The sequence below is a fragment of the Pongo abelii genome, chromosome 2 (assembly GCF_028885655.2).
Source record: "Pongo abelii isolate AG06213 chromosome 2, NHGRI_mPonAbe1-v2.0_pri, whole genome shotgun sequence".
NCBI lineage: Eukaryota > Metazoa > Chordata > Mammalia > Primates > Hominidae > Pongo > Pongo abelii.
Genome location: NC_085928.1, coordinates 181362688 through 181389490, shown reverse-complemented (window position 1 = coordinate 181389490; position 26803 = coordinate 181362688). Strand labels below are relative to the sequence as shown.

At 39.9% G+C, this 26803-nt stretch overlaps 1 protein-coding gene across 4 annotated transcripts in view; it reads left to right on the top strand.

Moving 5' to 3' along the window:
* TNIK (TRAF2 and NCK interacting kinase) overlaps positions 1-26803 on the top strand; it is a 400486-nt gene that overhangs the window by 1958 nt on the left and 371725 nt on the right. The window lies entirely within an intron of this gene.

Here is a 26803-nt window from a genome sequence, read left to right as displayed (position 1 = left end):
TCGTCTTAATCTGTTGGGCTAAGAGGTGAGGTTTCAGCAAGGCAAGTAAGGAGTTGAGAAGAAACAGAGATGCCGTTTGAAATGGGCTGCTCTGATAGTTGGGCAGCCAAAGCTCATTCATGCATTATTACAGGAAGCTGTCTATTTCCCTGGAGTGGAAATGCCACATCAAGAACCGGCTGCCTCCTGCGCAGCGGGGTGGGGTTGGTAACAGGGTGGGTGCATTGGCCAGGTCTGTGGCTTCCTGCTTTACCGACTGTGTGTGTTCATTTGCCCTACTTTCTACGCTGGGAGTTGCTGCCGGCGGGTTAATCAGGTGGATGGATGGCCCAGACTGGGGGTGGGGTGCTGCGAATCGGTCGGAAGTCGGGGTGGGGGGCGAGAAGTGGCAAAGGGGGAAGGGGTCTGAACAATGCGCAGGGCTTGCGGTGATTTCCCTGGGCCGGAATCTCGACCTTGCTCCTCTACTGGAAAGCGGTCTGATGTGATTTTAAGTTGGGCCCGGACTTGTCCCTTATGGGCTTTTTCCTCGGGAAGGTTTTTGAGATACCAAGCACAGAGCCTGCAGGCAGGGGAGCAACCGGTGAGGGCCCACTGGGAGGATGACTGCGGTTCACACTTGGGATGTGCTTTCTTGTGATCTGTATTTTGAAAATATATCTTTGCACAGTTCACTGAAATTGCTCTTTGTGGCCTGGGCTATCAGCTTAGGGCTCTGCTTCTGTTTTTCTGCCTGCTGGGAGGTGTGGAAACAGAGAGGGCAATAGCTAGCTTGGGGACCAGGAACTGCTGGCTAGAAGACTTAGATGCAGATGTGCAGACAGTTATGTCCTGGAGGGCCAGGGTCTTTGACCAGTCTTGTGGGTGAGGTGTGTCTGCTGGAGTGGGTCCAAAGGCCACATAGGTAATCTCCACAAATCAGAGGGCAGATCATCTCCACCTTCCCACATTTGGAGAGGTGGCCTCATCTAGATGAGATGTCTCATTTGTTCCTTAGCCCTTGGTAAAGTCTGCCTGCTGAGCCCCTCCTGGGGAATGCCTGACCCCTGAAATGCAGCCAAGGTCAGTGGCTTCTGGGAGAATTTGCTGCAGACTTACCAGTCCCTCGCTGTTTCGGTGGCTCTTTAATGTACACAGTCAATGCTCTTTTTGTAAACCCTGGGCTCAAAGCTTTAAAAGCAGATCCTGTCTAGAGAGGCCTTTATCCTTCTCACTTTGGGGGCTTATTGTTCTCAGCCAGTGATTCCAGACTGGACCCAGTCTAAATTTTCCCCAAATAGCAACAATGCATAATTTAAACCAGAGCAACCAATGACAGCACTGACCATTTAAATTATGCAAGATTTGCATGGTTTAAAAGTGCGTGAAGCAGGATCTTCTTTGGTTAGAAAATAGGTACTTTGAATCCAGTTTTAGCCCTGATTTTTAGAGCTCACAGAGATAAACTAATTCTTGAGGGATGGGCTGGAATTGTTTTACAGATTTAGAGCTGGAAAGAGAATTGTAGAACACTCAGCCACTCGTTTCATTGAACACTTGGGAAACTGAAGCCCAGAGGCGTGAAGTAAGTTGTTCAAGGTCACACAGTAACAAGGGGAGGGGAGAGCGAGGAGCGTGGTTTGAGGAAATAATCTAGATTTCCTGACTCCTCATTCAGTGCTCTTTTCTCTAAGTCGCACTTTCTGTGGTGGTATCAGAAATCAATAATACATTTTCTGCCTGAGTACAAAAGAATAGCAGAAAGGAATAATTTCACCAGGGTCAGGGAAATTTATTTATTGAGAATGGCGAAACTACTTCACACAAGTAAGCTTGTGATACATGAAACCATGGAGCTTTAGGCCACCTTTGGAATTCATCTTGTCCAGCCCTGGTTCAATGCCTACTCTGCGGGCAAACGACTGTCTGAAATCACCTAGGACACATGGTTGTCCTGCACAGGTAACCTCTCTGAGTAACCTGTGTCCATCAGAGCATGTCTCAAGGGGTCAGTATAAACATACACATTATTCAGATGGCTCTGCATGTGAGGTTTATAGAGTTGTGTGTATGTTTTGTATTATCTATGTGGATACATATATTATGTGTAGTATTATGGATATAAACTGTATCCATGTGGGTGTATGAGAATGTGTATATACATACATAGGCTACAGCAAACAATTTACTCATTCAGACCTGGGGCTTGAGTCATTCTTGCTTCTAGATATCTCAGTATTAAAAGAGATGAAACTTGCCACCAATGTGCTTTACTACATGTGAGGTGAGCTCAGCCCAGAAAGCTTTTTGGAGATTAGCATATTTCTGGACCTAAGCACCTTGGCTGTCCTTAACTTGGCCCACATGGTGAGGTATTCAAGGCCAGGAGTTGGCTGCTGCTGACCTCATACTCTCAGCTTCTGCCAGGACTCACATACACTTTTGTATTTGAACAAAATTAGATGACCTACGCTTGTCTTTCCCCTTACCCCTCATTCCCTAGCCATTCCTTTCTCCATTAAAACCCAGATTTAAGAATTGACCTCATCTGAAAGCCTTGCATACACCCCTTTGCTACACTTTTCATGCTCATGTTTTACTTGGTGTGTGATTTCCTTTCTGCTTCTTTACTAAACCGTGGAGTTCTTGAGGGCAGAGGCTAGATCTTGTTCATCTTTGGAGCCATAGTCTCCATTAGTTGGATGAATGAGTACATGAATGAATGCATGAATGAATGGAGTGGAATGAACCCTGTCTCTCCAGTTCTATGTCCACCTCTTATTCATTCTGTGACTTTGGTTAGGTCATTTAACCATAGTTAATAAGAATGATCACAACTGTTTGCCTTTCTCACACACAGGTTTCAAAATCAAATAAAGTATTTAAGGCAATGCTTTAAAAACCGTACAGCACTGTACAAATATGTTATCCCATGGTTAAGTAGAATTTAGTGGGAAAAATTGATCCCATCAACATTTGATTGCAATGATTTTATCTAATAGAAAATGATCCTGGCTGGGCACAGTGGCTCACACCTGTAATCCCAGCACTTTGGGAGGCCGAAGTGGGAGGATTGCTTGAAACCAGGAGTTTCAGATCATCGTGGGCAATGTAGGGAGACTCCATCTCTTAAAAAAAAAAAAAAAAAAAAAAAAAAAACAAACCAGTGTGGTGATGTGTGCCTGTGGTCCCAGCTAATTGGGAGACTGAGGTGGGAAGATAGATTGAGCTTGAGAAGTCGAGGCTGTGATTGTGTCACGGCACTCCAGCCTCAGTGACAGAGTGACATCTTGTTTAAAAAAAAAGAAGAAGACTAAGAAAAGGAGGAAAATAATCTTCAGAAAAAGATATCAGAAGGTTCTGACTCTTTTTAACAGCACCTCGACAGACCTTAGCTGCCTTTTTCCTTTTATGTGCCAATATGACCTTATATGTTTCTTTGATGGCCTGAATTGAGCTTTGCGCCCCCAGTATTAAGCATTCATTACATATGAGGTAAGTGCAGCCCTGAAGCTTTTTGGAGATTAACATATTTCTAAACTAGTATCAACTATCAGCATTGTTCATTAAAACCTTCTTTTTTAAAAAAATTTTTCTCCTCTTTATGTATTACCGATTATTCAAATACAAACACATTGATTATGACTGTGCCTTCCCAGAGTTTTATCTTTTCCCTTGGGAGATAGAGTGGACACATAAAATGATACACTAATGTAAAACTTTCTGGTGAGAGGTCTCATGGGGCTCAAAGAAATCTCAAAACATTATTAATTCATTACTCCAGAGCACTTAATTAAATTTGGTCTAAAATGAGACTTTAGTAAAGTTGCATGAGTTGATAACAGTATCTCAAAATGATAACAGCCTGGCAATTTTTTCATTAGATATTCTTTTTATTTTTCAGAGATACTAAACAGGTGTTTTCTTTACAATGGCGTTGCCTCATAAAAAGTAGGGTGTGCTGGTATTTATCAGAACATCAGAGAAATATGCATAATCATTTTCATTATTCATTATTAACTGGAGTAAACTTTAGTACAAAAGCCAGTGTAAGTCATGGTTTGCTGTTTGCATAATTATCTACTTAGGAGGTCATGGAATATTTTGTTGATGAGAGAGTACCCAGTACATTTCTTTTAGGAAATATTCCTTTTTTCCCCCTTATCTGTAAAACTCTTTGATATCTTATAATTTTGAGTCTTGCCCGTTGGGCCTTTCTTCTTTCTGTGTCTCTGCCCTGGAATTAATCTTCCGTGCCCTTCTTGTTTCGACGCCATTCCTTCTCTCAGTGATAGTGGTTCTAAAGTCCACCCAGCCGGGCGCTCCTGTGATTGAATCATGGCCGCCATGCCCAGCTGAGCACAACCAGTCTCTGATTCCCTTCCTGATAGAATTTGGAGTAACTTGAGTCTGAAAGATGCTTTAATGTCAAATTGATTCTTACATTTCTGTGGGGGAAGTAGCTCTCTGAGAACAGGGCCTAAACTGGTTTGTTAGCAGTGTGCTGAGAATTCTAAGAAAATCTTAATGATATTTTTTGAATGAAATGTTATTCTGCACATATAAATATAAGGTCTCTAGTGGAGAGAGAGGGAGGACTTAAGTAGAAAATGTTGGATGAATTCCGCTTGTGATTCCTTCCAGTCTGGTTGGAAGCTTATTTCCCTTTAGAGAAACATGATTCTATCCACTTCTTTTTTACATGTCCTGGTTGTCTCATGGGGGTGCCCTCAGCTTCTCAAAACACATTTTATATCATCCCAACTTAAAATTCTTCCCTTAATGTTTATCATATGGGTCCCCTTGTCTCCACTGTTCCCTGCAAGTGCCGTAGTTACTGTCCCCTGGGCAACACCCACAACAGGACCCCTCCTCCTGTGTCTCTACCACCAGCCTTCTTCTGACTGGTCTCTCGTACACTGTAGCCACGTGAGTCTTCCAAATGCACAGTTTCAATCTGGTTGTTTTTGTTCAAGGCCTTCTCTGACTCCTTAGTCTACAGACTGAAAACTAAACTCTTTAGCATGTTAAGACCAGCGGCAATTCAGAGGGGCCTCCCACCGAGCTCTGCAGTTTTGAGGACCACTCCCCCATTGTGGTAGGGAACAACTTCATTCCCCCATGGATGCTCTGTAGGGGGCACTCTGTCTTAGTCTCCTTTCTGTACCTACTGTCCCAACACTAAACATTCGCAGACCACCTTTTCCACAGAAGTCTCTGATTTCTCTCAAGTTGTCCCTCCCACTCATAGACTGTCTCAGAACTGACCTCACACCTCTTTGATAACACTCAGAACTTTCTGTCTTGGATTATATTCACTACTAGACATTTCCTTTTTAGAGGCAACGTTTGATTTTCTTAGGGATCCTCACTAGTTTTCTTTACACAGCAGGCATTCGTTCAACAAATAAATTTTGAATTAACAAAATATATACTGTGCAACCCTTTTAGAAGGGCTGGAGGTGGTGCTATGTAGAGAGAGTATAGAAACCTCAGAAAGGTGGGGCCTGTGCTGACCATAGCACAATTTCAGGGATCATGAATTACATTATAGTCTAGGTTGCATGACTCCTGGGGACACTTTTTATGTAGAGTACAATTCCAGTGGATGCTAATTACATAGAGTACAATTCCGGGGGCACCAATTACGAGAAATACTATGCCTGGTCCTGGGTAGGTATTCCTATTTCTAGAATTTTTCTGTCAAAGATAATGTTCTCTCCATTGTCTTCTTATTCGAAGTTTTGAGAGATTTAAAATACCATGGGTTACAATTGCAAGGCGTATGTGTGTGTGTGTGCGCGCGCGTGTGCGTGTGTGTGTGTGTGTGTTTGGAGTGTGTTTCAATTATTTTAACAACCTGATAATGCTTATGACTACTGTTTTGATTAAACAGTAATAGATGGGCGGGAAAGGGTGTGCTTCTAGGGTGGCCCACTGGAAGACAACGTTGAGTTTTTATCTTGACAGAGCTGGCAGTGAGCGGGTAGAAAGAGTTTGGGAGATGGTGAGGTTTAATGAGGCACACAGCTGGGAGTTAGAGCCCAGTGTCATAAAGCTGGCTGTGACACCTTGCCCTCTAAGCTTCAGTTTTGTCACATGTAAGATGAGTGGTTTGGACTAGAAATTGCTGGAGGTGACTTCCAGCAATTTCTATTGCTGGGATGCATATTCCTGGAATATGTAAGGGAACTAGAGGCAGGACTGAGGGCATTTAAATAGCCATGGATTCTTATTCTATCTGTTGGGGATACCAAGAGATTGCAAACTATGGACCTCAATGAGCTAGGAATTGCCACTGAAAGTAATGTCCCTTTCTAAATGAGCAATTTTTTTTCCAGCCATCAGATTCTGATTTGTAATTTAAAGTGTTGTTCTAGTTTTTGAAGACCGAGTGATAGGACGAAGGGCTGACTGTGACTTCTGCTGGGTACTCCCTTACAGTGTTGCTGCTGGAACCCGGGTTTAGACTCTGAAGTAGCCCTAGATTTTCAAGTGCTGTCTCTCTAGTTAGTGAAATTAAAACCTTGGCAGTATGGATCAAGTAGGAAACTTGTAGACTTTAACAATACATTGCATATGTTACAAACATTTGTTTGATTAGTGTATTAGAAGGTGCAAGTTTGGGTGCAGGGTAAATTCAGGTCCAGTATTCTGTGATTCTGTGAAATGTGATTAACTGTAGGGGAAGAAATGCACATGGTATCCAGCATTCATTCATTTATTTGTTTATGTATATATTCATTCAGTACCTGATTATTGGGTGCTACTAGTTGCTGGGGCTGAGCTGAAGACAACACTGGCATGGTTTCTACACCCATGGTTGGATGGAGAAGAGAGCCTGCACTTGTTTTTCACTACACTCTAGCCATACTGATTTTTTCTGTTTTGTGAATATGCCAAGCTCATTCTTGTAGTTCTCCGTGTCAGAAATTTCACATGGAGGGCTCCATCTTATTATTTAGGTCTAAGGTCAGATGCTGCCTGTATTATTACTTATGTATCTGCATAACAGACTACCCTCAAGCTTAGCCGCCTAAACAATAGCCATTTATTATCTCTCACAGTTTCTGTGAGCCAGGAATTCAGAAGTGGCTTACCTGGGTGGTTTTAGCATGAGGTATCTCCTGAGGTTGCAGGAAGATTTTGGCAAGGTGAGCTATCTTCTGAAGGCTTGACTGGAGCAGGAGGATCTCTTTCCAAGATGATTTACTTATGTGGTGCTGGTTGTTGGCAGGAGGCCTCAGTTCCTCCCCACGTAGGTGGCTCCATTGGTTGCTTGAGCATCCTCATAACATCGTGCCCACTTTTACCAGATAGAGGAATCAAGAAAGCAGAGCAGAAGCCACTATGTCTTTTATGACCTAACCTTGGAAATCTCACACCATCATTTCTGCAATACCCTGTTGGCTACCCAAGTCAGCCCTATTCATTTCGAAGGGGACTACACAAGAATATTAACTAACACCAGGAGGCAGAAGTCACTGAGGGCCCTCTTAGAGTCTCCCTACTACACAGAGGCTTTCTTTGCAATATATCTCTAAGGTAACACTCCCTTCCACCTTGAAACGGTCCAATTCAGTGCTTTATTGTCTTTAAGGCAGTTGTGACTATCTGAATTTTTTAAAAAATCTGGCTGTCCCAAATGGCACCTAATAAGTTTTGTGAGAATAGAGATCTTGCCTGCATGTTTAGCACCACATTCCTGGTGCTTTGAACTGTGTCTGGCACATGACAAATGTTGATTGAATAAATATCCATTGTATGAATGCAATTAATTAATTCATTTAAAAGGGATCTTATTTATTTATTACACCTTATACCTCCAAAAAATAAGTTGTGGCACCTTCTGATAAAAGGCATAAATAGGATAAAGCCATAAAACCATGATAAGGCTAAAATGAAAAGTAAAGGGGGATTGTGTTTGCATATCTTTGTCTATATATCTACTTATCTATCTGTCTGTCTAGGGCTTGGTGATCCAATTTACCTCTTTTGTAGGTAGAAATTTGGGCTCAGAGAAGTTACTTGTCTTGTCCAAGGATGAAACTCGAATGCAGTGCTGGGTCCCGTCATGCCACGTCTCTCAGTTGGATTGCCAACATCCTGGACATCTTAGTGAATCAGTCATTCCCACAACACAAAAACCAGTCTAACAAAGTATGGATACAAAGATGGTTATCAAGTTGCTTGTATGTAGAGGACACACTGAAGATAGCCTGTGCTCCACTGTGAAGAAACCAAATCTAATTAGATGGTAAGGGAGAACTCAGCTAAGTTAATCAATATAGATAATTAGCAGTGCTTCAGATGTTGAAAATAAAAGTTACGATTCTATGTGCAAAGAGGCCACCTGTAGAAGCTGGAAATATGTGCTGTATCTAAACCTGAGTGGGAAGCTACGAAGACTCCTGGGGCTCCAGGGACCAAAAAATGAAAGAAAGCAGACTAAGACTGCTGAGTTGTTAAAAATTTGTTTAATTTTATTTTTATTTTTGAGACGGAGTCTCACTCCATCACCCAGGCTGGAGTGCAGTGGCACCATGTTGGCTCACTGCAGCCTCCGTCTCCTGGGTTCAAGCAATTCTCTTGCCTCAGCCTCCCAAGTAGCTGGGATTACAGGTGCCCACCACTACGCCTGGCTACTTTTTATACTTATAGTAGAGACGGGGTTTCACCATGTTGGCCAGGCTGGTCTCGAACTTCTGACCTCAGGTGATCCACCCTCCTTGGCCTCCCAAAAATTTTGTTTAATTTTTAAAAGGTTTTTGTGGTTCTCATTGTAAAACCAATGGTCATTGCAATGGTTTCTGCATGGTCATTGCAGAAAATTTGGAAAATGGAGAAAAAGTAAAAAGAATTCTCAAATTATTTAAACTTATGATTCCTAATGATAACCACATATGCACTTTGGTGTATGGCTTAGTAGTTTTTTCCTATGCATGGATAAATAGATTTTTTTTAAAGTGGAGATAATATTGTACATATTATATGTAACCTATTTTTTAAACCTAATAATTAGCCTTTTCTCATGCTATTAATCTTTTTCTATGGCATAACTTTTAAAATTCTTTTTCATGGGGAATTTAAACTTAAAAGGTAGACAGAATACAGGAAACAACAGATGCTGGGGAGGACGTGGAGAAATAAGAATGCTTTTACACTGTTGGTGGGAGTGAAATTAGTTCAACCATTGTAGAAGACAGTGTGGCGATTCCTCAAAGATCTAGAACCAGAAATACCATTTGACCCAACAATCCCATTACTGGGTATATACCCAAAGGATTATAATTCATTCTACTATAAAGACACATGCACATGTATGTTTATTGCAGCACTATTCACAATAGCAATCACTTGGAACCAACCCAAATGCCCATCAATGATAGACTGGATAAAGAAAATGTGGCACATATACACCATGGAATACTACACAGCCATATAAAAGGATGAGTTCATGTCCTTTGCAGGGACATAGATGAAGCTGGAAACCATCATTCTCAGCAAACTAACACAGGAACAGAAAACCAAACACCGCATGTTCTTACTCATAGGTGGGAGTTGAACAATGAGAACACATGTACACAGGGAGGGGAGTAACACACACTGGGGCTTGTTGGGAAATGGGGGGCTAGGGGAGGGAGAGCATTAGGAGAAATACCTAATGTAGATGACAGGTTGATGGGTGCAGCAAACCACCATGGCACGTGTATACCTATGTAACAAACCTGCACGTTCTGTACATGTATCCCGGAACTCAAAGTATAATAATAATAAGTAGACAGAATATTGGAATGCTCCTATATTACTGATAGGAATGTAAAATGGTACAGCCATTTTGGAAAACAGTTTGACAGTTTCTCAAAATGCTAAATATAGAGTTACCATGTGACCCAGGAATTCCACTCCTAAGTATATGCCCAAGAGAACTAAAGACGTATTCATGCAAAAAAAAAGTGTACGTGAATATTTATAGTAACCTCAAATAGGAGACAACCCAAATGTCCATCCACCAATGAATGAACAAAATGTAGCATAGTATATCCTTACAATGGAATATTTATTCTATAATAAAAGGAAGTGCTGATACACACTGCAACATGGATGAACATTATGCTATGTGAAAAAAGCCAAACACGAAAAGACGTGTGGTTGTATGATTCCATTTACATAAAATGTCTGGAATAAGCAAATCCATAGAGATAGAAGGTAGACTAATGCTTGCTGGCAGGGAGTGACTGCTAACGTCCCAAATTAGATAGTGCAGATGTTTGTACAACTCTGTGAAATACACTAAAAGTCACTTCTACACTTCAAAAGAGTAAGTCTTACGGAATGTGAATTAAAGCTCTATAAAACTCTTATGAAAAAGTAGATAAAAGGGTTAATAATCTCTCTACTGTACAATTATCCCCCATAATGAATCCTGTTTCATCTATACTCCTACCCACCTTCTCCCCCATGTTATTTTAAAGCAGCATATTATTTCATTTATAAATATTCAGTAGTTTATGTGCCTAAAAAATACATAACCACAGTACTATTATCATGCCTAAAAAATTTAACATGTAATAAAATATTCAGTCAGTGCTTAACTTTCTAATCATGTTTTTAGACTGCTTAGCATTTTATTGTGGAGATGGATCATAATATATTTAACCAGTTCCTGTTGATGAAGCTTGAGGTTATTTCTAACTTTCCAACTGACAAATAGTGCTTCAATAAACATCCTTATATATAAGTCTTTGTGTGCATCTCTGTTTCCTTAGGATAACTCCTTAGAAATTGAATTTAGAATGAAAGCGTATGAATGATCTCTAAGGCTCTAGATATTGCCAGATTGGCTTCCAATTTCTTGTGCTGTAGGTGTGTAGCATTTATAAATGAACACATAAGACTCTGAAAAATCAATTAGTTTACCAAAGATCATAGAGCTACTAAATGGCTGAGCTTACGACTGACTGGCCCAAAGCCACTGCCTATAGTGACTCACATAGCCATCATTTGATTTATGGACCTTGTCATGACATCAGAATCATCTGGTGTATTATCACCCTGAGGCTCACAGACTTCCCAGAAGCCTTTGGTTTAGGGCACAAGTTGTCTTTCATGAGCATATTGGTGTTTTAAGAGCTATTTCCAAGGTATTTCTTCCTTGTAACTTTGTTTTGTAAGATGACCAATGTCAGATTAGAACATGTTTTTTTTTTTTTCTTGCCTAAAACCTTAAAAACCTAATATGGTAGCTATTTGGGGATTAACAGTGACATTCTTGTGGAGTGTATCTAGGGGATGTTTATTGATTGATTGATTGATTTTGTTTGAGATGGAGTCTAGCTCTGTTACCCAGGCTGGAGTGCAGTGGGGTGATCTCTGCTCACTGCAACTTCTGCCTCCTGGGTTCAGGCGATTCTCCCGCCTCAGCCTCCTGAGTAGCTGGGATTACAGGTGCTCGCCACCATACGCAACTAATTTTTGTATTTTTAGTAGAGATAAGCTTTAACCGTGTTGGCCAGGCTGGTCTCAAACTCCCGACCTCAGGTGATCCGCCCGCCTCAGCTTCCCAAAGTGTTGGGATTACAGGCGTGAGCCACTGTGCTTGGCTTGTTTACATTTAAACTGTCATTCTTTGTGGAAAATTATCCAGCAAGTGTGTTTGGAGGATGTGTGGAATCAGGCTCAAAGGTTTCAGTTTTTTAAGAATTGGAGACAGCTGACTCTGTGATGATCATAGAAGATAGCAAGGTGAGCTATGGCCATGATAGAATAGAGACTATTCTCAAGCCTTAATCTGCCAGACAATTGCTAAAATCAAAATCTTAAGTTATGCTTTCAGTTTTTCACATAGCTAGATATTTTAAGATTCTAATGGAGAAAATAGAAGATAGAACAGGAAACCACCAGAGTAAAAAGCTCTGTATTCTGGACTATAATCTACTTTCAACCTGGTTTATAAATAAGAAACTATTAAAATTGACACAACTTTATGGTAGTTGGTCTTGCAGAGGGCAATTTTCTTGATTTACTACAGTTTATAACCTAACCCTCCATTTAAAATGCCTATAAATTATTTATGTCTAGGGTAAAAATCCAGGGCTTCACATGAATATGGTTTCATCATTTCTACCTCTAGGTATTCTTTTTTAAAGCTGCCTGTAATCAAGTGATAGCAGTGTGGTGGGTGGAATAGGTTGTAAGCAGTAATTGCAAACTGTATTTAAACAATAATAATAATATTTAGCATTTATAGAGCACTTTGTATCTTCAAAGTACTTGCAAACATTATCTAATTAAATACCCTCTCTGATTATAATCTGGATATAAATGCACTTAAACTCAGAGCAGGGTCATGAGAAAAGTATGCATTTGAAAGTTGGTGCTAGCTATGCTTTAAAAACCTATACAATGATGGGAAAGTTAGAGTTCAGATTCTGTTGGACTGTTTTTGTGCATTTCAGTTCAGCCTGATGGCAGAATTAGATCATATCTGCACTCAATGACTCTGCTTGATAACTTTTCACTAAAATCTGAGTGTTGATCATCACACTGATCCTTACAGTTGCTACAACACGAATAACATAAATAAGCTTTAAAATGAGGTCCCTCTCTACATTTCATGCCCTGGCTTCAGATGAAACTGCCATTAGTAAGTGAAATGAAGTGGCATAGTGCCAGGAAGAATGGCTATGCATTGTGGTTTAGTAATTTCTATCTGGGAGTAATAGATTTAACGGCACAGTAGGATACGTCATAAAGAAATGCATTGGAGAAACGAAACATCTTTAGTTTGACTGTATTAACTACTTCTTGCTGTTTTGGATATGTGTCTGTGTATTGTCCCCTCGCACGTATACCGTGTGTTGCCAGTTTAGATGGTGTTTGGAGCAAGGACCTATGCGGCTTACTCAGTAGGTAGTAGAGAGTTCTGCAGTTGGTAGATTCTCAGTAAATGTTATCCTGCATGTTGTGATTTTCTAAAAGCTAGTTGACAGTTTAACTCCCTAAGTCAGCAGTTCTCAAAGTGGGATCCTTGGACCAGCAGCTTCAGGATCCTCTGTTAGGCCCTGCCTCTCTCAGCTTTTTTTTTTTTTTTTTTTTTGAGACAGGGTCTCACTCTGTCACCCAGGCTGGAGTGCAGTGGTGCGATCTCAGCTCACTGCAGCTTCAACCTCCGGTTCTCAGGTGATTCTCTCATCTCAGCTCCTGGGGTAGCAGGTACTACAGGCATGTGCCACCATACCTGACTAATTTTTGTATTTTTTATAGAGAAGGGCTTTCCTACATGATCTCGGATTCCTAAGCTCAAGGGATCTGCCTGCCTCAGCCTCTCAAAGTGCTAGGATTACAGGCGTGAGCCACCATGCCTGGGCTCTCTCAACTATTGAATCAGAAACTCTTAGGATGGGGACCAGCAACTTTTGCGTTAAGAAGCCCTCCTAGTAATTCAGAAGCACGTGGGAGTCTGAGAACCACTGGCCTAAATGTTTAAAAGATAGTTTTCTTGGCTGGGCATGGTGGCTCATGCCTGTAATACCAGCACTTTGGGAGGCCAAGGTGGAAGCTTCACTTGAGCCCAAGAGTGTGAGATCAGCCTGGGCAACATGGCGAGACCATATCTCAATAAAATAAAATGAAATAAAAAAGAAAAGCAAAATATATTCATGGAAATTTGGGTATGCCTGAAAATGTTGCAGAATAGGAAATAGTAATTTATTTATGGTAAGTGCAACTTTTTCATAAGGCATATGACCTCAGAGAAATTGTGGACAGTACACATTCTTAGGAGTATGGAAGTTAAAATTTTTTAACTAATATTTGCATTTGAATTGTTTGTAAGACTCAAAGATACTTGAAATTGAAAAGTCTACAACTTTCAATTGATAATTCTGTACTTTGCATTGTTCTTTGCATTGACATTTCTTTTTCTTTCTTTCTTTTTTTTTTTTTTTTTTTGGCAAGTTTATTCAAGGTGCAGAAAGGCCCCACTCCCTTGATCAACAAGATGCATCCTTCTGATGTCGATTTCCTGTTTTTCCCTATAGGCCTGTAGGGATTGAGTTTGAAGCCCCAGGAGGTGCTGACATTTGCTTGGAAACTGAAAGAAAGAATCCATATTTACAAATTCTTTCAGCCCTACTTCTGTTAGAAGCCTAAAATCTTGGAGTTATTTATTTTTTGAGACCTGGGAAATGGAATGTATATTTGGAATCTACACAGCAGGTTAAAGATTTCCTTACTGGGAAATCCCACAGACTTTCTTTGTAACAACAACTTGTAAGCATCTCTTACCTAGCCACAAAAATGTCCCATGTTGCTATTTAATCCACAGTTCTTAGATAAGCACATTGCTTATATTGCATGTCTGTTTATATGGAGGAAAAGTTGATGGCAAGTATGGTTGTTAAAGCAACTTTATATACAACTGATAGTGAGCATGCATGAAAATTTTATACTCATTGCTGGGGAAAATGCTTTTAAAAATGTAAATTTGAAGACCTCCCCTCATAGAAGAACTATTTTAAAGGAAAAACCGATGGTTAGACAATCATCATCAGACTAGATATAAAAAATACCTGGTTAAAGATTATTAGGTTTTTCCCAGTATTGACACTTAGAGGGATAGATCCAGTTTTCTCAGAAGAGGTGTTAATATCATTAAAGTATCAGGGAATTGTTCAAGCATTTTATTTTCATTTTATTTTTTGAGGCAGGGTCTTGCTCTGTTGCCCAGGCTGGAGTGCAGTGGCTCAATCATGGCTCACTGTAGCCTCAGACTTCTGGGTACAAGTGATCCTCCCACTTCAGCCTCTTGAGCTGGGACTACAGGTGTGTGCTACCACACCCAGCTAATTTTTTGAATTTTTTTTTTTTTTTTGTAGAGGTGGGGGTCTCCCTATGTTGCCCAGCATGGTCTCAAACTCTTGGGCTCAGCCTTCCAAAAGTGCTGGGATTACAGGTAGGAGCCAGTGTGCTGGGCCCTGTTCAAGCCTTTAAATCAGGAATACTAACTGCTCTAGATGGGACAATGAATGACATCATTTGAAAACTTCCATCTGGAACTAAGTTTGGAGCAGTTTCCTTTCTAGTGGTGGTGAAATCATAGACTCTGTCTAAGAAAGCTACAAATTTGAAATGGCTTTTTCACGGCCTGTTTATCTGATTCCTCCAACACTTGAGATAATATATGTTGCAATTTGCGTGGTTGAAAGGGTCCTTTGAGTTTGGGAGTGCTGCGATTTTTCAGTTGAGCTCCAAGACTTTCAGAGCATGGATATTCTGGGTAGCAGTGGAACCAGGTGGTTCTGTTGCTGGTGTCTTACTCTGGAATGGTTGATAGAGTCAAAGCTAAGCGTTTGCTCTTCCTAAAAGGCCTCTGCTTCTTCTGTCTTCTTTAAATTGGTAGCTCCAGCACCAGTTAGAGAGTACTCAGTTTTCTTTCCATGCAAACAAATAAACAAATAAAGCACTGTAGTGCTTTCTAGAGCCAATACCCAGATGCTATTCAGGGAAGGAACATTGAACAGACACTCTGTTGTCTGAACAATATGTATATTCTCTCTGGGAGTATTTTAAAGATGTAACTTGTGCTGATATTGTAGCCATCATTTCTTGAATATAAACAGCTTTTATTTTGGGAGAAGAACAGATGTAAAAGTGTGAAATATAGAAGTTTACACATTTTGGGGGAGGGGGAAAGGGAAGAGGAACAGTATTTCTTTAAAATCATGGTAACCCAATCTTAGTTATTCCTTTGTTTTCTTTGAGTGGCTGAAAATTAGCATGGGAAATCTGCTGGAACCTGACCAGCTGGGTACCTAAACCTCCATTTCACTGATTGCACCAGAAAAAGTGCCAGTGGATAATTATTATAGGTCCTCATCGCTAGAAACAAAAAGGGTCCTTCTTCAGGAGGAAGCCTCTCTATGAAGAGAGGAAATCATAGACATTCAGTGAAATATGTATGATACTTAAAATAAATCTTAGAGAGATACAGAGATCCGAGCCCCAGATACAGGGTTTGCTTTCTAGATTGAAAGAGTCTGTTGAAGGGGTTTGAAGGCTGGATGTCCCTCTGTGGTCTCTGAACCAAAGCTCTTGCCAGTTCAGTCCCCCAACCCCCTTTAATTAGTGTGTATGTTTGCAAAGGGTACCTGGGAGTATGCAAAGCAGCAGGGACATTCCTGTGACTATTAAGTTCTCTGTCCCTTTGAGGCCAGGTCTGTTTCTTTTCTTTTCTTTTCTGGAAGCAAGGTCTCTTGTATCTCATCACTTGATACAATGCAAGTTGCATCAGATTTTAAAAAATAATCCCCTGACCTTTCCTGTTTCCTCTATGTGGCTGCTGCCTTCTATAAGTTGCTGCTGGTTTGCAGGATTCACAATCAGGATTTTGTCCCTGCGGAGATTTTGTTTAGTTTGCAAGGAACATTTTTATTTGAGTTGCATGTTTCCTTAATAACTCCCCTTTGACAAATATTTTGGTTAAAATTTCTATGATCATTAGATTTACTTGGTTGTTTAGTATCGCATTTTTATACTGAATTATTTCAACCATGTTTTCAAATGGACAGCTCTCATAATTTTTAAAATACATTTAAGTGAAATTTGGAATGTGCATAAGTTATGAGATCATGTGAACTCTGCACTTCACAGACTATAAGTCAAACCTTTATCCAGGGGATGCTTCCTCCACAATACACGTAAATCTGAATATAAAAATGTACCTAAGAATATGGAGAAACTGGAACTCTCATACATTGCCAGTAGGTCTATGAAATAACTCAGCCTCTTTGGAAAACAGTTTGGCTATTTCTGAAAAAGTTAAACTTATTGCACTACCTAGCAATTCCACTTCTGCATATGTACCCAAGAGAAATGAAAACATATGTTCACACAGAAACTTCTACAGGAATGTTCATAAGAAAGCATTATTCATAATGGCCCCAAAATGGAAACCACCCAAATGTCTATCAACTGATGGATAGGTAAACAAAGTGTGGTGTTTCCATACAATAGAATACTATTAGGTAATAAAAATGAACGAAGTACTGAATCAGGCTGCAGCATGCATGAACCTCAAAATGTTATGCTAAGCGAAAGAAGCCAGACACAAAGATTGCATATTGTATGATTCCATATATATGAAATGTCTAGAAAACGCAAATCTACGGAGACAGAAAGTAGATTACTGGTTGGCTAGGGTGGAGAGGAAAACAGGGAGTGACTGTAAATGGGCCTGAGGGATCTTTTTGGGTGATAAAAATGTTTCAATATTGGATGGTGGTAACCTGAGTGAATTTTATGGTATGTAAGTACCTCAATAAAGGCGTTAAAGTATAATATGCCTGAGACACTGCTTCATAGTTAACCAGCTCCACACACCATGAAGGCAAATTTCCCAGTCAGGTCTCTGTGATATTTCTAGGAAGTCCATCTCTTCAACACCTGGAGAGATAGATGGGTTCTCTGATCCTATCTTCTGCTTTCTACGTACTTTCGTGTCATTCTTTATTCTGAAGGGCTTGTCATATTTTACAAACATAATGATAATCATTTCCTTCAAGATAAGGTAGCTCAAATAACTTATTCCTCCTGTAGAGAAAGGACTTTGGAGCCAGGACTGGGAGAGCTATTCCAGTCTAAAACCATTCCTTACTAACTCTTTCTTACTGTTCCATGCTTTTCTCACCTCTATGCTGTTATGCACACTGTTCCTGCTGCCTGAAACTCTTCCCAAGCCCCTATCATAATGTGCCATTTGTTCATTTGTTAACAAATTATTTGGTTGTCTCCCTCCACACCCTCTTCCTGCAGAAGAGACTATAAGCTCCACAAAGGCAAGCTATGTTTTGTGTATCCTTGTATCCATTTATTAATGAAATGAATGCCTGCTCGTGACTTACAGCATAGGCTAAACTCCTTAACTTAGCAAGACCTTCTATGATCTAACCGTTCCCTATTTTTCTACAGTATCAGTAACTACCACCCCATTCCCCCTCCATACACTTTATTTCCTCCACTGTCACCCCTAGAGCTCAGCTCTTTTTTTCCCACAAAGTTGGGGAATTCCTTTTCTCAAATGATCAGAGCTCCTTTTAGCATGTCATCTTCCTGGAATCACAGATACCAGGTGTTTTTCAAATTGTAATGAGTTGTGGAGTGAGTTTAATGGGTTGCAATCAGATTTTGAAAAAAAATTAGAATAGAGTAGAAAAATATTCCTATGTTTACTATTACTGTTACTCACCATTACTATGACGGCGAGGGAAGGAAAGGGGCAGTAATCAAGGAGGAATGAGTTGCTGGAAACTGCAGTAGCCACCATGGCCTTGAGAATGCCCTCTAGGAAATGTGGAGAAAGGAAGAGGGCTTAAGAGTCTGCAGAACTGGGTAGAGGCTCAGCTCCAATAATCATTGTGGTCATTCGCCCAGCCTAGCATGGTCTTGGCTATCATAAAAAGAGAGGGAGAGAAAAATTATGGACACTGTCATATTATGTACAGGAAAACTGTGCAGGCTTCTACCATGTGCCACAGTGAGGTTGAGTAATGGGGAGAGTATGGCCCTTTCCTCGGAGCAGCTGGGAGACAAGAGTAGAATGTTCATGAAACCAGTGGAAACTGAGCACATGCTGAGCTTCTGAGGGCTGCGTGTGCTAGGTGTTGAGTGAGGGCCAGGTGGGTGGGTGGCACAGGCCAGTGGCACATGCTGGCCTTGGTTAGGGCAGGACTTTCAGCGAGGAATTTGTGGTCCAGGATTTGGTCCTAAGCTTTGTAGTTCCAAGAACTACACTGAAATGTGGCTAGGATACTGAGTCTCAGGTCACATCAACATGTGGATGTACCTGACACTGATCTGGAGCGTAATTTATATAATAATAATAGTAATACACATACATTTAGGCTAGTCGATTGAAGCAGTGGGAGATGAGAAAGAACAAAATTTAATACCAATATTAATAGCTAATATACTTTGTGACCACTGGCCACGTGTCAAGCACTGGGTTAATTATTTTAATAAAAGTCTAGTCTTACTAATGCAGCCACATCTTGTGATATATACTATTCTAATTTTATAGATGTGGAAAGTGAGGCTTAGGTTAAGTGATTTATTGAAAATGATGGAGCCTGTTTTTGAACCTAGTTTGGTCCAATTTTTTTTTCTTTTTCTTTTCTTTTTTCTTTTTTTTTTTTTGAGACAGAGTCTTTCTCTGTCACCCACGCTGGAGTGCAGTGGCACCATCTCAGCTCACTGCAAGCTCCACTTCCCGGGTTCACACCATTCTCCTGCCTCAGCCTCCTGAGTAGCTGGGACTACAGGCATCCGCCACCATGCCCAGCTAATTTTTTGAATTTTTAGTAGAGACAGGGTTTCACCATGTTAGCCAGGATGGTTTCGATCTCCTGACCTTGTGATCCGCCTGCCTCGGCCTCCCAAAGTGCTGGGATTACAGGCGTGAGCCACTGTGCCTGGCTAGTCCGATTTTAAAACATGAAATGTAAGCATTGTGCTATTGCTACTTCCCATTTTCTAAATAAATAGTGGGAATGCTTTTCTAATGGTAGAACTACTGTCTGCTCTCTGGGGAAGTGTACTTCTGATTTTGGAGAGACATAAGACTCTGAAACTTTGATTAGAAATGTGCTTGACAGGGTTGGAATGAGGCTGGGATTGAACCTGGAGCGTGAAGTCCAAATTCTGATCCCTCCACAAGTGGTGGTTGGACAGGGCTGGAAACCCACACACTCTCCCTTTTGTTAACCTGATCGAGCCACAAAACCCCTGTTACCAAGACACTTTCTTATGAAAAACATATCAGGGAGGTTTGGTTCATCATCTAGATCCCCTGGTTAACATTAATCCTTACTTTTGTTTTTCCGCCTTGCTCTGTTCACACTTTTTATCACCTGCATCTCTGTTTTGCTTTAGAATGATTTGTCAATAAGCCATTGGTTTATTTAAATTATAAGCTTCTTAAGGGCAGGAACTTAAGACACTTTCTCAAGTGACTTGTTTACATTTGCGTTCCGCAGTGTGCCTAACATGTAATTCACCAGGACGTGTCTTCTGGGAGTCATCGTGTTTGGATCCTGCATCCCCACTATCACTGAGTGGACAGGCGACTTGCTATGCAATTGTGAAAATACAATTTTATGTGTTTTTAGCCTTTAAGAGGAGGGATTGTGATTCTGGGAAACCAAACCTTAACAAAGTGCAGGACCCCTGGGAAACGGAAAGACCTGTGTCCTAGGCAGCTGTGGGTCTTAATGCTTGCATTGTTAGAAACCTCGTAGGTGCTATGAACTGCAAGGGGTAGAAACTGAGAGGGCCCTGAGATGGTGAAATGGCCTCTACTCATTGTTCTTCTATCTTCCCTCTAGACTTTAAAGTGGTTCATTAAGACAACAGACTATAAACCTCTTTATAAGTACAGGCTCAATAAATGAGACACAGGTGAATTTTTATTGGCGACAAGTCACTGTGCAGGTGCAGCAGTTATATTCCCATGTCTGCTCTATGGACTCTAAAAGGCACTGCCTGTGGGGCAGCTTCCCCAGTGGCTAACAGGAAAGTATGGGAAAAGACATTTTGCTGCCTCACGGCGTGGATAGCTAGCTAGCTGATTAGCTGGTTATCAACTCCCTGGATTTCCTCAGCACCTGTCATTAGTGGCACATTTTACGCACTCAGATTGTTGTTTAAGTCATCTGGAGCCATCTAATTCTGCTTTTAAGAAGCATGTGAGCAAGAAAGATTCTTTCTAACACAGGGCATCAAATGAAGTTCAAACATGGCCTTGGTGTGGGTGACAGATGATAGGTGGATTTCAGTTACCTGATAGGAGTTGAGAATGATGGAGTCAACGTGGTGGCAGATTTACTCTCACCTCCCTGACTGTTGGCAGAGAAGGGCCTGCCTCTGGCTGGTCCAGTCTAATATGGAAGGAGAGGACGAGCTGTTCTTCAGAGGCTACAGGGTTTGAATACAACCCTGTATTCATGCAGCCATAAATCCCAGAAGCAGTTGCATGTATTAGCTTAGACACAGGTCTTGGAGGCACAGGGTAAAAGCCTCCTCTGCCTATGCTTGCATTTGTCTGTTTCTTCATTTCATTTTTAGCTTCTAAATATTGATTAGCTTTAGTGAGTGCTCACTGGCTCTTGTGGTTATCCTACAGCTATAGGGGGATAAGGCCCATGACAATTAAATGGCATTCCTGGAACAGAGCAAAGTGGAAGGTGTGGTCAGGTCTGTAAAATGCAGTTCAGCAGCAAATGCTATCCTGATGTCTCCCACGTTCTCTACTGTGTACCTCCTACTAAGCTTGGGTGCTTTTTTCCTTTACAAATGCAGACTGTTGCACTTTACAGTAATCAACTGATATGACTGCTGTGAACTATGACTTCACTGGATAGAATCTTTGAAATCAAATGTATTAAATTGACTCTTCCTTTCTCAGGTAATAATGAGTAGACATTCCAGCTATAAAGAAAGAATTAATAGATTCCAAGCTTTTATAGGCTTTGGGGGCAGTAATAAAAAAAAGAGAGGAACTGGCACAGATGCCGCTGTGCTTGATTTCATTCTTTTTGAGGGGTGTTAAGGTTCTTGACAGCCTCGCCAAATGATCCAAGGGGGCAAATGCACCGGCTCTATGTGAGGTTGGGGGTGGGGATGGCAAGGTAGATACACTGTCTGTTTGATGCAGATTTGTGCTGAAATGTTCAAATCTTCAACCTGCTCTCAGTCTTTTGAAAATCAAGGCATGTAAATGAATGATGATAGCCTCTGGTGTCTGTTTAGGATTCCCCAGAAGATACCTTGGCAGAGCATTTAGCCAGAACATTTTTGACACCTCAGAGAGTAACTTGTATAAAAGGTGACCATGAAATAATTTGGGCTCATTTGTGAGCTTCTGGCTTATCTCATTTGTTTTCGGAGTCACAGGAAGGAAAATGACTTATGATTACATCACATCTCTGGATTTGAATCTTGGTGCTATAGCTTACTAGCTTTGCAGCTTGTGACAAGTTATGTAAAATGCCTACACTTTTCTACACCTGTGAAATGGAGATAACAATAACAGTACACATAGGACTATTGCTGGAATTAAAAAGACATATTTTATGTTAAGTATTTATGACAGTGCCTGCCATATTGCAAATATACAATAAATGTTCAATACATTCAACATCAGCATCACTCTTGCAAACAATTTGAGAGCCTACTCTGAATCTGGTGCAGTGCAAGCAACTGGGTTTATGTAGGTTTACAAGGTATTAGGTTCTGCCTCCAAGAAGTTCAAAGTGTAGTGGTAAAAACAGATGTAAAGGTAGATAAAGAGTATTGTCAGAGCACCAGGGTAGATGGCTAGCTGTATAGGAGTGGGGAAGATGGAGGGAAGTGGACTAGATGGAGGGAAGGTCAGGAGTGGGAGTTTCATGGAGCTGAAATAAAGCAATTCTCAGTGATTCCCAATGCTCTGGTGAGAATGCCATTGATGTACAATATTGATGTAGCTTAAGTCTGCATGTGTTGTGTCTTAGAAGTAAGCTTTGTGTTCCTTCCATGCTGTCCTGCCCTGCTGCCCCCACCCCAGAACAAGCCATATCACTTCATGTCTGAGTTGTTGCGTCTGTCTGTCTTGCCTGTCACTCTCTGATTCATTTCTCCCTCTTCAATTTTTCTGGCTTAAGATCTGGAAACTTTTTATATGTGAAGTATTATTTATTAATAAACAATAATGTGTGTTTCCTGCTTTGTATGAAAAAACCTAAAAATTGCTAATTAACAGTATGGAACTGAAAACACAGAAAATGCTATGTAAGCCCCCTTATTTCTGTCTTAGGAAGTCTATTAATACAACATATTAGTAGACCAAAGGACATTAACTATGGAATCATTTCAATGGATGTCAAAAAGGTATGGGGTACAATTTAGCAGTTATTTTTGATTAAAAAATAAAACAAAAACTATTTTTAATAGACTAGGATTAAGGACATTCTTTCTTAACTTGATAATGTGTCTAAAACCAATAGTCATCCCTGTACCTAGTCTTTAAACACCAGAGACTCTCTGTGGCGCACACTGTTGGTTCCCTACCCGTCAGTCATCTGTATCCTTTCTCTTGCTCACAGAGCTCTGGATATGTTTTGGTGTTTACCCTTCCACATTCTCAGAGGAAGTTGACTTCCACTTCCCCAGCATGGGGGAGTAGAATAGATTAAGCCAGTCATTGGGATTCCATTCTTTTTGTTGATGATTGGCTTAAGCAAGTCATGCAACACAACCTGTCCAATAAGAAGGCCAGAGGAAGCCTCACTGGGGGTTCCTGGGAGGGCTTTCCTTTCTTTTTCAAGTAGATTTGTAAAAAGATATCTTCCCTATCTTGGACTTGGATATTATCTAAAGACTGTGATACTTAGATTTGCTTCAGCCATCTGATGACCATGAGGGGAAAGCCAGGAGAATCACAGAAAAAACGTATCAGATCCCTACATTATTGAGCATCTGAATTAATCAACCCTGGAACTGGCCTGACTCCATATTATACAGATAATACAATTTCCACATTGGTTAAGCCACTCTCAGTTGTGTGTTGTTTTTTACTTGCAGTTGCAAACATCCTAATTAATGCATGTTCTTTTTAAAGTGAGGGATGATATCAAGGTGTCAGGAATCAGATAATAACCAATAATATATAATGTAATGGAAATGTTAGCCATTGAATACAGGCAAGACATAAAAGAAACAAGAATTATAAGAGGATAAGGGCCAGGCACAGTGGCTCATGCCTGTAATACCAGTGTCTTGGGAGGCCAAGGTGGGAGGATGGCTTGAGGCCAGGAGTTCAAGACCAGCCTGGGCAGCATAGCAAGACCCTGTCTCTAAAAACAATTTTAAAAAATTAGCCAGATGTAGTGGTATGTACCGTAGTCTTAGCTTCTCAGGAGGCTGAGGTAGGAAGATTGCTTGAGCCCAGGAGTTTGAGGCTGCAGTGAGCTATGATGGTACCACTGTATTCCAGCCTGGGCAACAGAGCAAGACCTTGTCTCAAAAAAATAAATAAATAAGTAAATAAAGAATTACAAGATGACAGGGACAACCTTGTCATCATTTACAGATGATACCTTGAAAACTTAGAGAATCAACTAAGGATACATTAGAACAATAACAATTCAGCAATGTGGCTGGATACAAAATAAATATACCCAAATCAACAGTATTTTTATGAGCCAAGAAAAACAATCAATTACAAAATATATTTGAAAAAAGATACCCTTGGCCAGGCACAGTGGCTCACACCTGTAATCCCAGCACTTTGGGAGGCCAAGGCAGGCAGATCAGCTGAGGTCAGGAGTTCGAGACCAGCTTGGCCAATATGGCAAAACCCTGCTTCTACTAAAAATACAAAATAATTAGCCGGGCACCTATAATCCCAGCTGCTAGGGAGGCTGAGGTACAAGAATCACTTGAACCCAGGAGGTGGACGTTGTAGTGAGCTGAGCTCATGCTTCTGCACTCCAGCCTGGGCATCAGAGTGAGACTCTGTATCAAAAAAAAAAAAAAAAAAAGGAAAAAGAAAAGAAAAAAGATACTCTTAATAACAATAAGTGTAAAATATCTAGAAATAAATGTAATAAGAAATCTGCAGGACTTATATGAAGAAAAAATTAAAACCTAACAAGGGACATACTAAAGGCCTGAATTAATGCAAAAATATCTCATGTTTCTGAATAGGAAAATTTAGTAATATTATTCCCTTATTAATATGGAATTTCAATAAAAATATCAAGCAGGAATTTGTTTTAGGATCTGACAAAATTATTTTAAATTTTATTTGGAAATATCAGATAAGAATAGCTTTTTAATCCGCTGGTATAATTTGTGTTTTTGTTGCACATGGGTGTGTGCATGTGTGTGTATGTCTGTGTGTGTGTTCTGTGTCTGTGATGCAATATTTGCCGCATAAAAGTTTTAACAGTTATACACAGTAGATTTTGATTTTTATTAATATAAACACTCTGTTTCAGGTCATGACTTTTCCTAGGAATTACATCTGGTTTCATAAGGTGTTTTGTTTGTTTTACTTTGTGTTTGCTCAATTATGTATGATTTTCCCTTTATTTCTATAATTTGTCTTGTTTTTTTTTGCTGTATCACTTGAAAGCAGCATATATAGTAAGATTTACTTTTTGAACCCAATATAAGAGGTTTCTTTTAAAGGAGGAATTTAAACCATTTGGTTTTACAGCCATAAATGATATGTTTGATCTCTTCTCATTTTTATTCTACTTTCTTTAGTGTTTTCTTTGTTTTTCTATATAGACTGTTTTCAAAAATCCAATCTGAATATATGCTTAAACCTGTAGTTCTCTAATTATGCAAATTAATTAAAAAAGGAATCCTTTAATGTCCCCATTCATAAAAAAGAGTCAAGTTAAACTTTATTTCTCCTACACTGACCTAATCCTTCCAGTGTTTGTTAATTCCATTTGATGCTATAGATTAAAAATACATTATATTATCTGATATCAATTTAATATTATACGCTTCTTATTTTTTGTTTTAAATTAAACTGTGAAGATATTAAGTACAACTCATTGTTTTTCAAGGATGCTTTTAGCCTTTTGCATTAAATTGGTCATTACATGAAATTAGGCATTTCCTGCTCTATTATATTGAGTTCTTTATTTTGATTTTTTATTCACTTAGCTGGAATGTGTACTTGGAGTAGTTTTTTGTGAGAATGTTATACACGTGCAGTGTTTTATGAGATTTCACATTGCTTAAAATGTTTCTTTTGCCTTTTTTAAATGAACAATAATTTGTCAGGGAATACAATGATTTTATCATAAACTTTTGCTACCAAACTTAGATGGTTCATAGGCTAATGGTGTTTAATATTATGAAAGAGAGGCTTAGGGCTAATTTGATATCTATTACTTTGTAGTCAACCTGATTTTCTGTCTGGTTAGTCCTATGAGTTTGGGAAAATAATGGAAATTACTTTTTTGGGGCATAGATATAGGGTTTGTTTTCAGTTATTTTGCTTAGTACTCACTGTAGTTTTGCTCCAGGGAGCAGGTTTTTGTCCACATGTGAATATTTGTCTTTGTTATTTTTATTTTTGGTTCTGTTCCTTACTATTGAATTTCTTCCTACTTAGTTTGGATCTCTGTGCTGTATGTTCCCTCTCTATCACCTTTTCTGTATTTATTTTTGTATCTGTCTTTTGAAATTGCATCTGGTTGTGATCATGTTTGTCTTTCACAGCATGGGTATTATTTTCCACAAGTCGATTGTGTTCTGTATTGCCTCCAGCTTTCCTCTTGCATCTTAGGCTTCCTTGTATTCTTTCTTTTCATTTGTGTCCTCATTTCAATCTTTTCTTCTCTTTTGGCTATTGCCTCTTGTCTTAAGGAGGCCATCTTCTCTTAGAGTTCTTTTGGTTTGGAAACACTATTAAAAATGCATGCTAAAATTTTTATGTGTTACGTTTTGCATGTTTTCTTCTGAGTTGTCAAGATACAATACAAAATAAGGAAAATCAATCATTTTCCAGTGTCACACAGGCTTATTGTTATGTTTCTGTTTATGCATTCTCAAAAAGAGGTAATTAACTAGTCTTGGAATTTGCCAAAAGGCAGGATGTAAGTTGCCAGTCTGGGTGGCAGCCTTTTGGTGGGTAACTTGAGCAAACTCTAATGTCAATCTTCATGTGTGTGAATTCTGTGTAGAATGTACTAAATTTCTCTGTGACTCAGTTTTCCTATCTGTAAAATGGGAATAATGATTTTACCAATTTCATAGGGTTGTTGTG